At 40.8% G+C, this 12,339-nt stretch overlaps 1 protein-coding gene across 1 annotated transcript in view; it reads left to right on the top strand.

Annotated features, from left to right (window-relative positions):
- The window catches only part of LHFPL3 (LHFPL tetraspan subfamily member 3), a 232,608-nt gene that overhangs the window by 539 nt on the left and 219,730 nt on the right, over positions 1-12,339 (top strand). The gene's annotated exons all lie outside the window — the stretch shown is intronic.

Genomic DNA, 12,339 nt, shown 5'->3' with positions numbered 1-12,339 from the left:
TCGGGGTGAGACCGACCCGTGGGCAGCTCCAGCAGCCCCGGGGACTGCGGGCGGAGCGGGTGGGTGTCCTCCAGCGCGGGTCTGCTGTAAAGGTCAGGAGAAAATGGCAGTGGGGACAATTCGGGCTGGCGGCGGTGGGGGAAGGCAGCTGCCCGCCTGTTGAAGCTTAGTCCCGGTCCCACAGTTCCACCCGGCCGAGGCAGAGCCCACTCCGGCTCCGTGGGAGGGCTTGGCGAGGTCTTTCGCTGGTGAACTGGAAGGGCAGCTGAGGTCGTTGGATGTGGCATGCATGAGTTTTGGTTGGGGTCTGTTTCACTTGTCCACAAGGTTTATTTTCCACTCTATGTTAGGAGTGCAAAGGAGAAGAATTAATTTCAGTTGCTGATTTTGTTTCAGAAGATTTCCTGACTTCATTTGACTTTCCCCGTCACATCCAGGGTCTCCCTGGGGAAAGTGTGTGGTAGGAAAGAGGGAAAACACCAGGGCATCCCTTTCTGCATTTCCAGCACAGCTTTCCCTCTGAGTTAGTGGAGAACTGGTTATTTGTGTGCAGCTGGGAGGGTCTGTAGAATTAAGAGAGTAATACAAGCGGTTTTAGAGAGACAGAAAATATTAATTCTTCAGTCATTTGGGGAAAAAAAGGGGCTAAATCAAAGCATACCTGTTACATGTCCTCCTGGTAAAACTTGAAATTGAGAAGTTTTGGAATAAGCAGGAATAAGCTGTTAGGAAAACACAGCAAAAGGTCACCAAAATGGGCTCACAATCACTTTTTCAGTCCCCTTAATTGACCTACATTCATTTCAGTTTCTGAGCAAAAATTCTTTTGAGTTTTTTATTGAACATCTTCAGCATTATTCAGTTTGCCATCTAGTCCATGAGACCTGGTGGAATTCTCTGGTTTGTATGAAACAGCTCTAACCATTTCTCTCTCCAGTGATGTTTTTCTGTGTGCTATTATACATTTTTATGCTGTTTCCTTCACTGAAATTTCCTTGTAATTTCTTTCTGTATCACTTGGGGAGGGATCTGCAGTCACTTGAAGCTGGTAGGTTTTTTCCCAATTCCAGTGAGTTTAGTTTTGGGTTCGTTATCTTTATACTGGGAACCCCCTTTGATGCTGGTCCATTCAGTAACATGCATTCTGACATGGTCTGGTTAATTGTACACAGTCATGTCCCTTGGCTCTGGGCAGAGAAAACTGTTTCATCTTTGCACAATTTATGTCTCCTCTGCTCCATTAAGGAGTTCTGCTTTCAGCTGTTTCCTCTTCTTATGGCTCTGCTGCTAAAAGGTGCCATGAATATTCACTGTTTTGGTGCATTTCAGCATGTTTTTTTCATGTCCAGTATGCAGTAGGACAGCACAATTTCCAAATCCCTTGCACTTTCCAACATCAACATCTATGTTTGCACTACTTCATGCCCAGAGGTGCTAGTGAAAGCTAGATAAAATGAATCTGATTCCTTTACTGTGTTTCTGTACAGGTGAATAATAATGTTAAGAAACCACCATATGTGACTGCATGTGTGCAGGTGTGACTGGAGATATGTTTTCAGGCTAAGCAACACAGAATTTTTGTCATCTCCAAAGATGGTAGATGCACTGCTGGCATTAAAAGTCAACAAAAGGAGCTTTGTGTCAGCAGAAGAATCACTTCTCAGACTGCTTCCCTCCAAAATTAGTAAGGGAATACATGCATAGCCAAGTGGTTGTTTGCTGTCTTTCCCAATTTGTACACAAATGCCCTGGAAGAGCTAGAACAATGTTGGGCATTGAAAGAACCTGACTTTATTGTTTGCTGAATGTTTTACCTTAATTCAGTATTTACCTCATTGTTCATTTCTGTATTACTTTAAAAAGTTTCCTCAAAAACTACCAGAAAGTCCATATTGCTTTGGGTTTCATCCTTTGAAGAAAACAAAGGTGGTGGGACAGAAGGAAAACTTACAGTAAAATATGCAGGACAGGAGTGTTATAATGATGTTTTCTCTGAGCTATATGACCTACTTCTGTTATTAGTTTACTGTTTGAAAAGTATAAGTAATAGACAATAGTAATCCTAAAATGCTTATCTCACAAAAAAGAATATAATAATGTCATCTACATATGCATATAGTTCTGTGTAGTACAGGGACAAAATTGAATCTGAAGTAGTGAAATAAAGGACCATGTGAATATAGCTTTGATTTTGCTTGCTATTATGTACTTTCATAGTGTTAGCATTCAGTTTGGTAGTATAACACTTAAAATTGATGTAATTTAAATCTTGTTAGAATCAGGTTTCTGATGTGGGATCATGCTTGGTTTAGGACTGCAAATGAAAGCTTAGGAACTGATTTCTTTAGAAGGAAGATTTGGATCACAGTCTGTCCTGCATGAGTCATTATAAATTGTCAGCATGATATAGCTCTTGTTTTGAAAAGGTGTTTAATAAGTAAGAAAAAGATAAACAGTATCTTGGGCACATACACTTTCAGTCCTTGTTGCTGTCTAATCATGTCTATGACTAGACAGGTCTATGACATGATAAAAAGAAAAATCCTAAGAAAAAAAGCACTTCCTGTGTGTACAACCTAGATTAGATGGTCCTATGATTTAGCCATGGCTTAGGCTGCCTTTTTTGTTGCACATGCATGATGCTGCCAGGGTACACTTGATCCTTTGAGAGCCAGTACTGGCAGCCTCGTTCTCCATCCCCTAACCTCCTCTTCTGCAAATGCAAAATCATGGGTACGAGCAGTATGCACTCACCTAATTCGAGCAGCTGCATGATCACAAACTCTTGAAATCATTAGGAATTAGGTATTACTGTTCTTTGTTATTCTACACCTAATGTTTACAGGAAACCTCACAAATAAAGATAACTCTTGAGATTTATTCCTTTATAGGTTAAGTAGATCAAACACTTCCGTTCTGTCATTGTGATTTTTTTTTCACTATATTTGTCATTACTTTTTTCCTTTACTAGGATGTTTCAAGTTATAAGAAAGAAAAAAGTAAGGAAAGCAGAAGAAAGGCATAGAAGTGTCCCATGGACAAGCAGGATGAAACCAATATCTAGGTTTTTCAAGAGATTCCTGAGTTTATGCCCACAGTAAGAGGACCATTGAACAAAATATCAAAACTCTGTACTTTGGCAAACCACAGTCCAGTGATCTTTGACAGTGCTCTGTAACATGGCCCACAAAAGCATCAGCACAGCTAAAGCTCATTTTGCCCTCTGTATTTTTGGTTCTCCATCACTCGTACTCAGGGACTTCCTCAGATGGATCTTGGCATTTAAGAGCTCTTGATGGATTTTCTTTTTTGAGGCCTGTGTAAACTTTTAGCATTTACAGTGCCCCAGAGCAAGGAATTCTACAGATTGATACATGTTGTGTGAAGATTCAATGATTTTTGCGTTCTAAGTCTTGTGCCTGCGCATTTCATTTGATCCTCTCAGCTCATGCATTGGAAGAGGCTGTGAGCAGGGAACTTGGAGACACTTTCCCTGGCCTGGCTCTGATTACACCTTTGCTGTATCCCCTCAGTTACCTGGTTTTGAGACCTTTGGCCTCTTAGTCAGTCCTTAGCTGTTAGGTTGTAGTGAATTTGTGATGATCCCAGCTGCCCTGCCCATAGCCATTTCCAGTCTACTCTATCTTTTCAGAGTCTGTGGGACCAGATCTACACACAATACTCAAGACAGACGAACCAGCCATTCATATAGTGACTAAATAATATTCTCTCTTTCGTTCTTTGTTCCTTTCCTAGTAATTAGTTATACTCATTTTTTTCCCTGTTAGTGAACAGTGAGCTGATGTTTTCACACAACTGCCTATTATAACCCCAAGATCTCAGTCCTGAAGTGGTAATAATCACCTTGGGGCACATAATTTTGTGTAGCTAGTTCTTTTCCCCCTTAAAGAAATTACTTCATATTTATCTACACTGACTTTAATTTGACTTTTTATTGCCTAGTCACTCAGTATTGCAAAGTCTTCCTTCACAGTCAGCCCTTATCGTAGCCACCCTGAATGAGTATCAGCAGCTAGCTTTGTCACCTCACCATTTATCCTGTTTTCCAGCTCATTTATAAATAAACGAGTAGCTCCCAAGTTCCAGCACAGATCCCTGCAGGATTCCACCATTGACCTCTCTCCACTTGAAAAATTGACAGTAGTGTCCTACCATCTGTTTCCAATTATTTATCCTTGCAAGGGCATTTATTTTTATCCTCTGGGAGTCTAGGTTTTTTAAGACTTATGAATGATAGATTCATCAATTGTCTTTTGGAAATCCAAGTAAACATTGTCAATTAAAACCATACTACACGTAAATTTTTACTTTTACTTTGGAGAACTCCAGTAATTTTGTGAAAAATTACTTAAAATAGGTGTATTGGTCCTACCTTACTTCCTTTCATCACACAAATATGTTGTGTTTGTACACATGCTGACATACACTGGTTTTTTTTTGTAGTTCTACTGATCTATATGGTACAGGTGCTGGTCTTTCTATGGCTCCCCAGGTTTTCCCTGGACTTGGTTTAAACAGGTTTTTAAAACTGGTTTCCTATCACTCAACTGCCAGATCTTTGAGGCCAAAGCAGCCATAATGAAGAGGTTATTACATGCCACAGTTAAAAGTTTGTTCAAAACGGAATTGTTTCAGAATGAAATGGAGAAATTCTTCATTGCAACTGTGCTGTTTGCCTTTATGCTTGAAATCAGTCTGCAGGACCAGGTGACTTTTATGTAAGTCTTAAAAGCCTTGACCTTAATGCTCTTGGAGCCTTTGTTACTGCTGTTTGACAGATCTTGGTACAGGGGAAATTCCAGAAGGCTGGGAAAAACCCAGCCTTGCACCAGTGTTTGAACAGGGTATCTCTTGGAGTCAGACAAGGATCTTGTTCATGGCCTCAGTATCCTTAAGAATTTGTTGAGAGAGTAATTTACATTTATGGCTCCTGAACTTTGCAGGTGGCATCAAAATTATTTATTTAATAAGTAATAGTTATTTGTCTAATAATTTATAATAAGGATAGCTGATTGCATAGACTGATTTAGATGTCTTAATAACATGGGCTTATTTCTACAACCTGTATTTTAATACACCAAATGCAGTGTAAGATTTCTAAGAATCAGAATCATGGAATCACAGAACCATAGAATGGAGTGGGCTGGAAGGGACCTTAAAGATCATCCAGTTCCACCCCCCCTGCCATGAGCAGGGACAGCTTCCGCTGGATCAGCTTGCTCAGAGCCCCATTCAACCTGGCCTTGAACACTCCCAGGGATGGGGCATCCAGAGCCTCCCTGGGCAGCCTGTCTCCGTGTTTCACCACGCCCATAGTAAAATATTTCTTCCCAATATCTAATCTAAACCCACTTCTTAGCTTCAGCTTGAATCCATTTCCCCTTGTTCTGCCACTATGTTCCCTTGTAAATAGTTCCTTGTCATCTTTCTTTAGCACTGGAAGTCCACAATTAAGTCACCCCAAAGCCTTCCAGGCTGAACAATCCCAGTTCTTTGAACTTTTCCTTCACCTTTGCATCCCTCTAATCACCTTCATGGCCCTTCTCTGAACTTGCTCCAAAAGGTTCGCGTCCTTCCTGAGCTGGGGACCCCAGAGCTGGATGCAGCACCACAGGTGGGGTCTCAGCAGAGCAGAGGGACAGAAGAGAAATTACAGACTGTGTAGATGGACATCTGCAAGTGAGCTCTCACTGCAGTGAAAACGTCCTGTGGTGTCCCTAAATGTGTATGCAAAAAATGGACTCCTTTGCCTGCAGTGGTTCCCATGCCTGTTCTGTCTAGGTCAAATATCTTTCAAGACACCCTTTCAAGTATAAAGTAGAAAGGATCTCAGAACTGATTTAAATAAATGAAAGAAGAAAGGCTAAAAGGATGAATTTTCTTGCAATTCAAAAGAAGATTAAAAATTGACAGATGATGGCATATGAGGACCTACAGGGGAAGATTTCAAGTCCTTAGCTTGACAAATGTTGTGTTTGGAAGCTGAAGTTACACAAATTTGCATTAGCCATGAGGTATGTACATTTGTAAACTTTTAAGCTGCATTTTTCATTTGTTAATTGTCTTTACTAACTCACCAGAAGCAAAGGACCTTACCAGCAATGCAGTCAGCTTTTGTTGCCACTATGTACCCTCCACATGTAAACTGGGGAGGCACATGGGAGGCAAAAGGGACAGGAAGAGAAGTCCAGGAATATTGATCAGGTTTTTGAGCTTGAGTTTCATCACTGATGCTGATTTTAATAAGGTGTTAACACTCCCACAGCACCTGCAGGATGAGGTGGCTGAAGTTATTTAGTGGTCTCTGAACAGTAGTGGATGTTGGCCCATCAGGGAGAAAATTCTGAAAAATCAGGGTTCTTGAAGGCTCTGATCATGGTATGATGAGCATTGCCTCTGCATTTTGGGGAAATGGGGTGCTGGAGCTGTGCAGGCAGGCAGGGAGCAGGGAAAGGGCCAAGTGCTCTCCTTGCCCACAAATGGACTGTCTCATCAAGCCTACGAGGACATCTAATGCAAGCAAGCCTGGTGCATGTGCTTCTTTTTCCCAGAGGAGAAATCATGCTGCCAGTTTGATTTTCTGTACATTCAGCTCCAGAGGAAAGTTTCCCAATGGGCTTAAAAGAGATCCCTAGAACTTCTTCACCCTTGCCCAGGAACGCCCCCTGGTAGCCTGTGCTCTGCTGCTGTCCCACTGGCTGTGATGGGTTCCGCCATTGGGAACTGCTTGTGTCCTTGTGTGAGTCAGGGTGGTTGGGGAGGTTGTGAAAATCACATGAAGGTTTTAGTGGGAAGTTTTGGGTGAAGTGAGTGATGGGGCTGTGCAGCTTTTTTGGTTTCTTTCCACTGAAGTAAACATTTTCAGATACTTCATGTTTGGCTATAAACATGAAAGTAAAAGGTGTATCATGTGAACAGTGGAAATGAGGGAGAAATGCTGTGCCCAGTGTCTTGTCTCTAAGTAATTCCTTCCCCCAAAAGCCCTGTGCCCATAGTACCAAAATTTCTCTTGTGCATCCCTTGATATTATGCCTTTGGTGGCCAAACTCTCCAGCTCCTCACAGGCTCCCTGTCCCTGTAGCTGACAATGGCACGGCATGTGCTCTACCTGGCAGAAAGCTATTTTCTGTTGGTTTGATGTCCTCAAGTTGCTGTCTAGATTTGTTAAAGGAAAAACTACCCCTGTCTTTTCACTGGTGGGAAATTGGATTTTTTCTGCTTTCAGCTTTTTCACAAAACTTGCAGGAATTTAGTGTTTTGAACGCTTGTAGCATCAGTCAAATTTGGTTTAAATTGGTCATGAGGCTCAAAATCAAGCAGCCACATCTGTCTTGATCCCAGAGGAAACGTGTCTAAAATGTATCATGTAAGAAGTGAATATCTTTTATTTGTATGAGTGATTTGAGACTTTGGTAGCAAAACTTGTTTTTTGAAGGATAAAGGTGTTTAGGGAATGGAGAACAGATATTTTCTTTTGGTTTAGAGTGTAATAAAAATTTCAGCATCTTATTACTCTCCCAGTTGCCTTTTATGAACATCCTGGGGGCTGTGGTCCACTCTTTGAAAAACAGTAAGATAATACAATAGGAAATGCATAAAGTTATCCAGGCTGTTTGAGGATGAATACCATTTCACTGGGAAAAAGTGTATGTGTGAGGGAATAAAGAAAGGGAGAAAGAAACTGGGAAAGATTTTAAAAGAGGAGAATATTACCTATTGAATTGTGAGGAGCTAAGAACTTGGATATGGTTAAGAAAGAGAAATGGGAGTGGGGTTTTGCAAAGAGGCTGGTGTCAGAGCAGCTCTATTTTCTTGCAGCTGAAGGAACATCACTGGCATAGGATACAGCTGCTGTCGAGTTCTTTCAGGGATTCCTTCTAAAAGTTTAATGAAGAAAATTGCTATATGCCAAAATGAAGCCAGGAAGAGGGAAACATAGGGATATTATCAGCAGTAAAAAGGCATGGAAGAAAAGAAGGCTAGATTTCAAACATGAAGGTTATTTTACCTTTTGTGAAAAGAGCCTTTTTAGCACTGTGGTATAAACAGCATTAGCTTTGATCTTGCAAACATGAAGACAGCAAACATATCAGAACAGAAAATCTGTGGCATGATCAGGTGGTGTGGACTCAATATTTGAAAACTAACAAGATCCAGCAGTGAGGAATGGGAGGGTCACAATATCGAGGCATTACAAAGGAAAACATAAAACATTTTTTCTCAAAAATGGTGAAAGAAAAAAAAAAACAAGAACAAGGCTATAGCCTGGAAAATCTGCAGAATTCGATAACATTGGTTGCTATCAGCATTGTTAAAATTGCAGCGGCAGCAGCATGACAGTGAATAGCTAGATTATGCATTACTGTGTGGAACAGTGTGCAGCTCCCAATTACTAAGAGAGAATTATGGCTGGAATCCTTAAAAAAGGCAATATAATAGACTTCAAGATCTGTCTACTCTAAGAAAGAGATTATCCATCTTCACATTGGCATTCAGAGATGCAGAAGACATGAAACAAGCTGGCCTTAGAATAAGAAGGTCATACTTACCAGGGAAAAGGTTCTTTTATTTTCTCCTTGAGAAGCCAGATGCAAATTTATGAATTTCATTGATTTTAAAAGGTAGCTGATGGCGTCTGTGGAGAGCCTCTTTGACACAAGCACATCATGTGCTATTTCAGAGAATATTATTCAATCAAGTAATTGAGAGTGCATCAGAAGGAGAAAGCTACGGAATAAACGGTTTGAAATAAATTATTACAAACAGTTGATGAGTTGTCACGCATTCCACTTTCTTCATTTTTCTGGTTATATTTCAAAAGGAAAAGTTCATAGAGAAGAAAACTAGACATGCTGTACTTGCAAGGTCAAAGACAGATATTCTGAGTTCAGAGGTTCAGAAAACGCTATTTGTGAAACCTTGGGAGGTTCTTTTGTTTACTTCTAGAAGTCAAAAGTCAAGTGCCTTACTTTGCAGAAGTTGACTGAATAAGGTGAGTGATCTCATGCAATTACCATGGCCAGAATGTGTCTTGTCCTGCTGTGCTAGGCTGTACCTCTGCAACCTGCTATAGGTTATTGGTCATGGTGAACCTTGTGTGCAGCACAAGTGTGAATAAAACAGGGCAGGTCCCTTAAGCTCAGGGAAGATTTTAGCGATGTCTCTCCCTCCAGTCTGACCTTCTGCCTGTTCCTCTGGGATAACAGGCTTCTGCAGTGGCTGTGGAAGATGAATGCTCCCCAGCTCCATGGAGTTTCTTGATGGGGTAAGAGCCTTGGAGAGGGTTGTTTTGCCCAGGTGTAACAGCTTGTAAGCATGAAACACTGACATAAATGATCTGTACTGACCCATCTCAGCTTGCCAGGGCCCAACAGAGAGAAGTGGTTGCTGTGCCTGCACCCACAAATTAGTGGGGTACAGAGCCCCCCTCTGCTGTAGGGTCAGCTGGCACACTGGCCAGCATCCACATGATCGCATTTTTACCTTCTAAAACTGGGTCACTAGACTCATTCTGTTGGGAACCATTCCTGGCATGTCCTAACTTGCAAACTGTGCCCTGGCAATGTTTTGGAAGATTGTTAGATGGAACAGACTAAAAACACTCCTGTGACACATGCTGAGGGACAATTCTAACAATTTAATAGTGTCAAGTTTCAATGCCTGGGAATGCTCCCTGGTATTGCTTCATTTATCTGTGTTGACATAACCAATGTGTAGCCAAGTCTCAAAATGAGGAGCTCAAGAATTAACTGTGCAGGAAAGTTAAGGTAACATGGAATTTTTTCCTTTAATTTGAACAAATTTACAACTGTGACTTAGTGCCATAGTATAAATTTCTGATTGGCTTTGTTTAAATTGTCAACAAATAATCTCTGGATTAAAAATTTACATGAAATGTAGTTATCTTTGAAACTAGACTCAGTAATCACCTTGAAAAAGACAGATGTTTGTAACCTTTGGCAAGAGGAAGAAGTGATCAACAGTGTAGAACAAACTGTAAAAAAAGTTTTCCACTTCAAGAGGGAGTTGAAGAATGTTACCTATGAGCCTAAAAATCATAAATGAGACTTCTCTCTGATGTAGACTGAGTGTTTGAAAATCAGATTTCCCACAGGTATCTTCAGCTTGGCTAATACATCTTTGAACACTACAAAACTCTTCTGCATTGAGTGCATGCACTTAAGGGACATTCAGTGTAATTTCACAAAGAGTTAATTCAAAGTTTTAAGATTAATTTCATGAGGGAAGTATTAGACTTTCCATGAAAATAAAATTATTCATCCTTGTAGATTTATGTTCCTCTAAAGAAAGTTAATTATTAATTGGTTGCTCTATCTTAGTATTTAGCCTTCCTATTACTGGTGAAGTTATATTAGACCATCATTAAAATAAAAAGGTTGAAATTGCAATACATGGTCATTATGCTAGAAAAATACAGTCCCAAACATTCCAAACATGCAGATGTCTTACCAGCCACAGTCTCTTGTGTTTAGCTCCTGTCAGGCATTTGCATTTGGTGGGATTCCCCTGTTGGTGTGGCAGCACCACGTTAATGTGGCTCACCAGCAGTCACTTCTCAGGTGACACTTGGCTGTTTGTCAGCCTTGAGGAGCAAGGGGTTGGTGGCACTGGGAGAGGCTGAGCAGCTCAGGGTGGGGAACAGTGGAGACCCTCACAGGCCATCAGGTCACAGTCCTGAGTGACCTGCTCCCTGCTGGAGTAGGGAGGCTGGACTAGATGGACCTCCAGTGGTGCCTTCCAGCATCACCCAGTCTGTGATTCTGTGAGGGAAGAGGGGATGGCAATGGGATGCTGCTCTGGACAGGACGTACGTGGCCCTGGCATGTACTTTGTGAAGTATTTCCAGCTGACTCAGGGCAATGCTGACATAGTTAAGGATGTGTTGTGATATTTTGTGTGGGATTCTGGACGCTGATGAGCAGTTCTGAATGAGTGGCTTCAAAAAGGAAAACCAGTGAGTGGTGACATGTCTTGGAAAAAGAAAACTAGGAAAGCTTGGTTAGTTTAATGTGGAAAGAGGAAGGTTGATAAGATGTCTGTCCTGACTAAAAACACCTGCAACAGCTAAGAACAAGAGGAAAATAAAAGAACTGTTTGAGCCACTGATTTTTTCTTTGACTTATTTGGTTTCCTAAACTTTTCCCAGAGGTGGTACTACATGTCATGTAGCATTGTTAGAACAAATCACAGCCTGTTGGCCTACTTTGCTATTGCTATTTGCTATTTGGTATTTTTTAGAAATCTCAGAAGTAGTTTATGAACCCTCTGGAATGCATGGAGTAGAGTGCACACTGTAGAGTGAAAACTAATGGTTCTAAACTCATGGCTAACTGTGGTACAAGAAGAAATGTATATTATCTGGATATAAATCACTTCAGGCTGAAAATTACAAGGTGGTTTCTAACTATTAGAGCAGAAAGGTTTTACAGCAACTTTCTGAAGGAAGGAGATTTGGTAAAATACTGAGCTATGTACTAGAAACAGATGAATATCTGAAAGGCATTACAAAATGCAGTGTTTGTAACAGTGTGTCTTCTTCCTCTCTTTCTGAAAACAAACTCATCTGAGTGAATGCTCTTTTCTTTTCTACTCCCATTGGTTCTGGTTTTTTTAAGCAGTATCACTTCTATCTCAGTGAATTCCAGGATTAAAATAGACAGGGACCAAGATCTGTACATCTTTCAAGTGAGATTCATTCCTACCTGGCATTCTGATCAAACAGGCAAGGGCTTTCCTTAAATTCCCAGCAAAACTGTAAAACGTTGGCAACATCAGCAGTTGCAGCGGTGTGCTTCAAATTTTCTCTTTGCCTTCAGCATTTTCATGCAACTTGGATATTAGATTCCATTAATACAATATTGTTTATGTTATCTAAGTGCTGGTGTTTAAAAGTGAAAGCAATCAAAAAAAAGAAATCTTAAAATATTCTAAAATATCAAGGTTTCAGGAAAATGATTTTACAAATCATCAGTTCTGTGACTAACCTGAGATGTAATTTTGCCTAGGATGTTTCCTGGAGAAGTTTTCCCTTGTTAGCTTCCCATGCACCATCATTTTGTGTTGCCATACTGTTACATAAACAATCTTTCTAAATAGTTAAGAAACTCATAAAATCTCTTCATCTTTTTATACACAGCTGCACGTGTTGTGTTTTGTGTGAATAGGTTGTTGTCAAGTGTGTTGGGTGTTGAAAGAAGGGATTCTGAGTGGTCCTTGCTCACACAGGATGGGTAGCAGGGCGATGCTGGGTTCCCTGCTCTGTCCTTGCTGCCTCTTTTCCTGCCTCCTGCTGCAGTT

Source organism: Geospiza fortis, unplaced genomic scaffold (assembly GCF_000277835.1).
Source record: "Geospiza fortis unplaced genomic scaffold, GeoFor_1.0 scaffold424, whole genome shotgun sequence".
NCBI lineage: Eukaryota > Metazoa > Chordata > Aves > Passeriformes > Thraupidae > Geospiza > Geospiza fortis.
The sequence above is the reverse complement of the archived record's forward strand: the minus strand, read 5'-3'. Positions and strand labels throughout refer to the sequence as shown.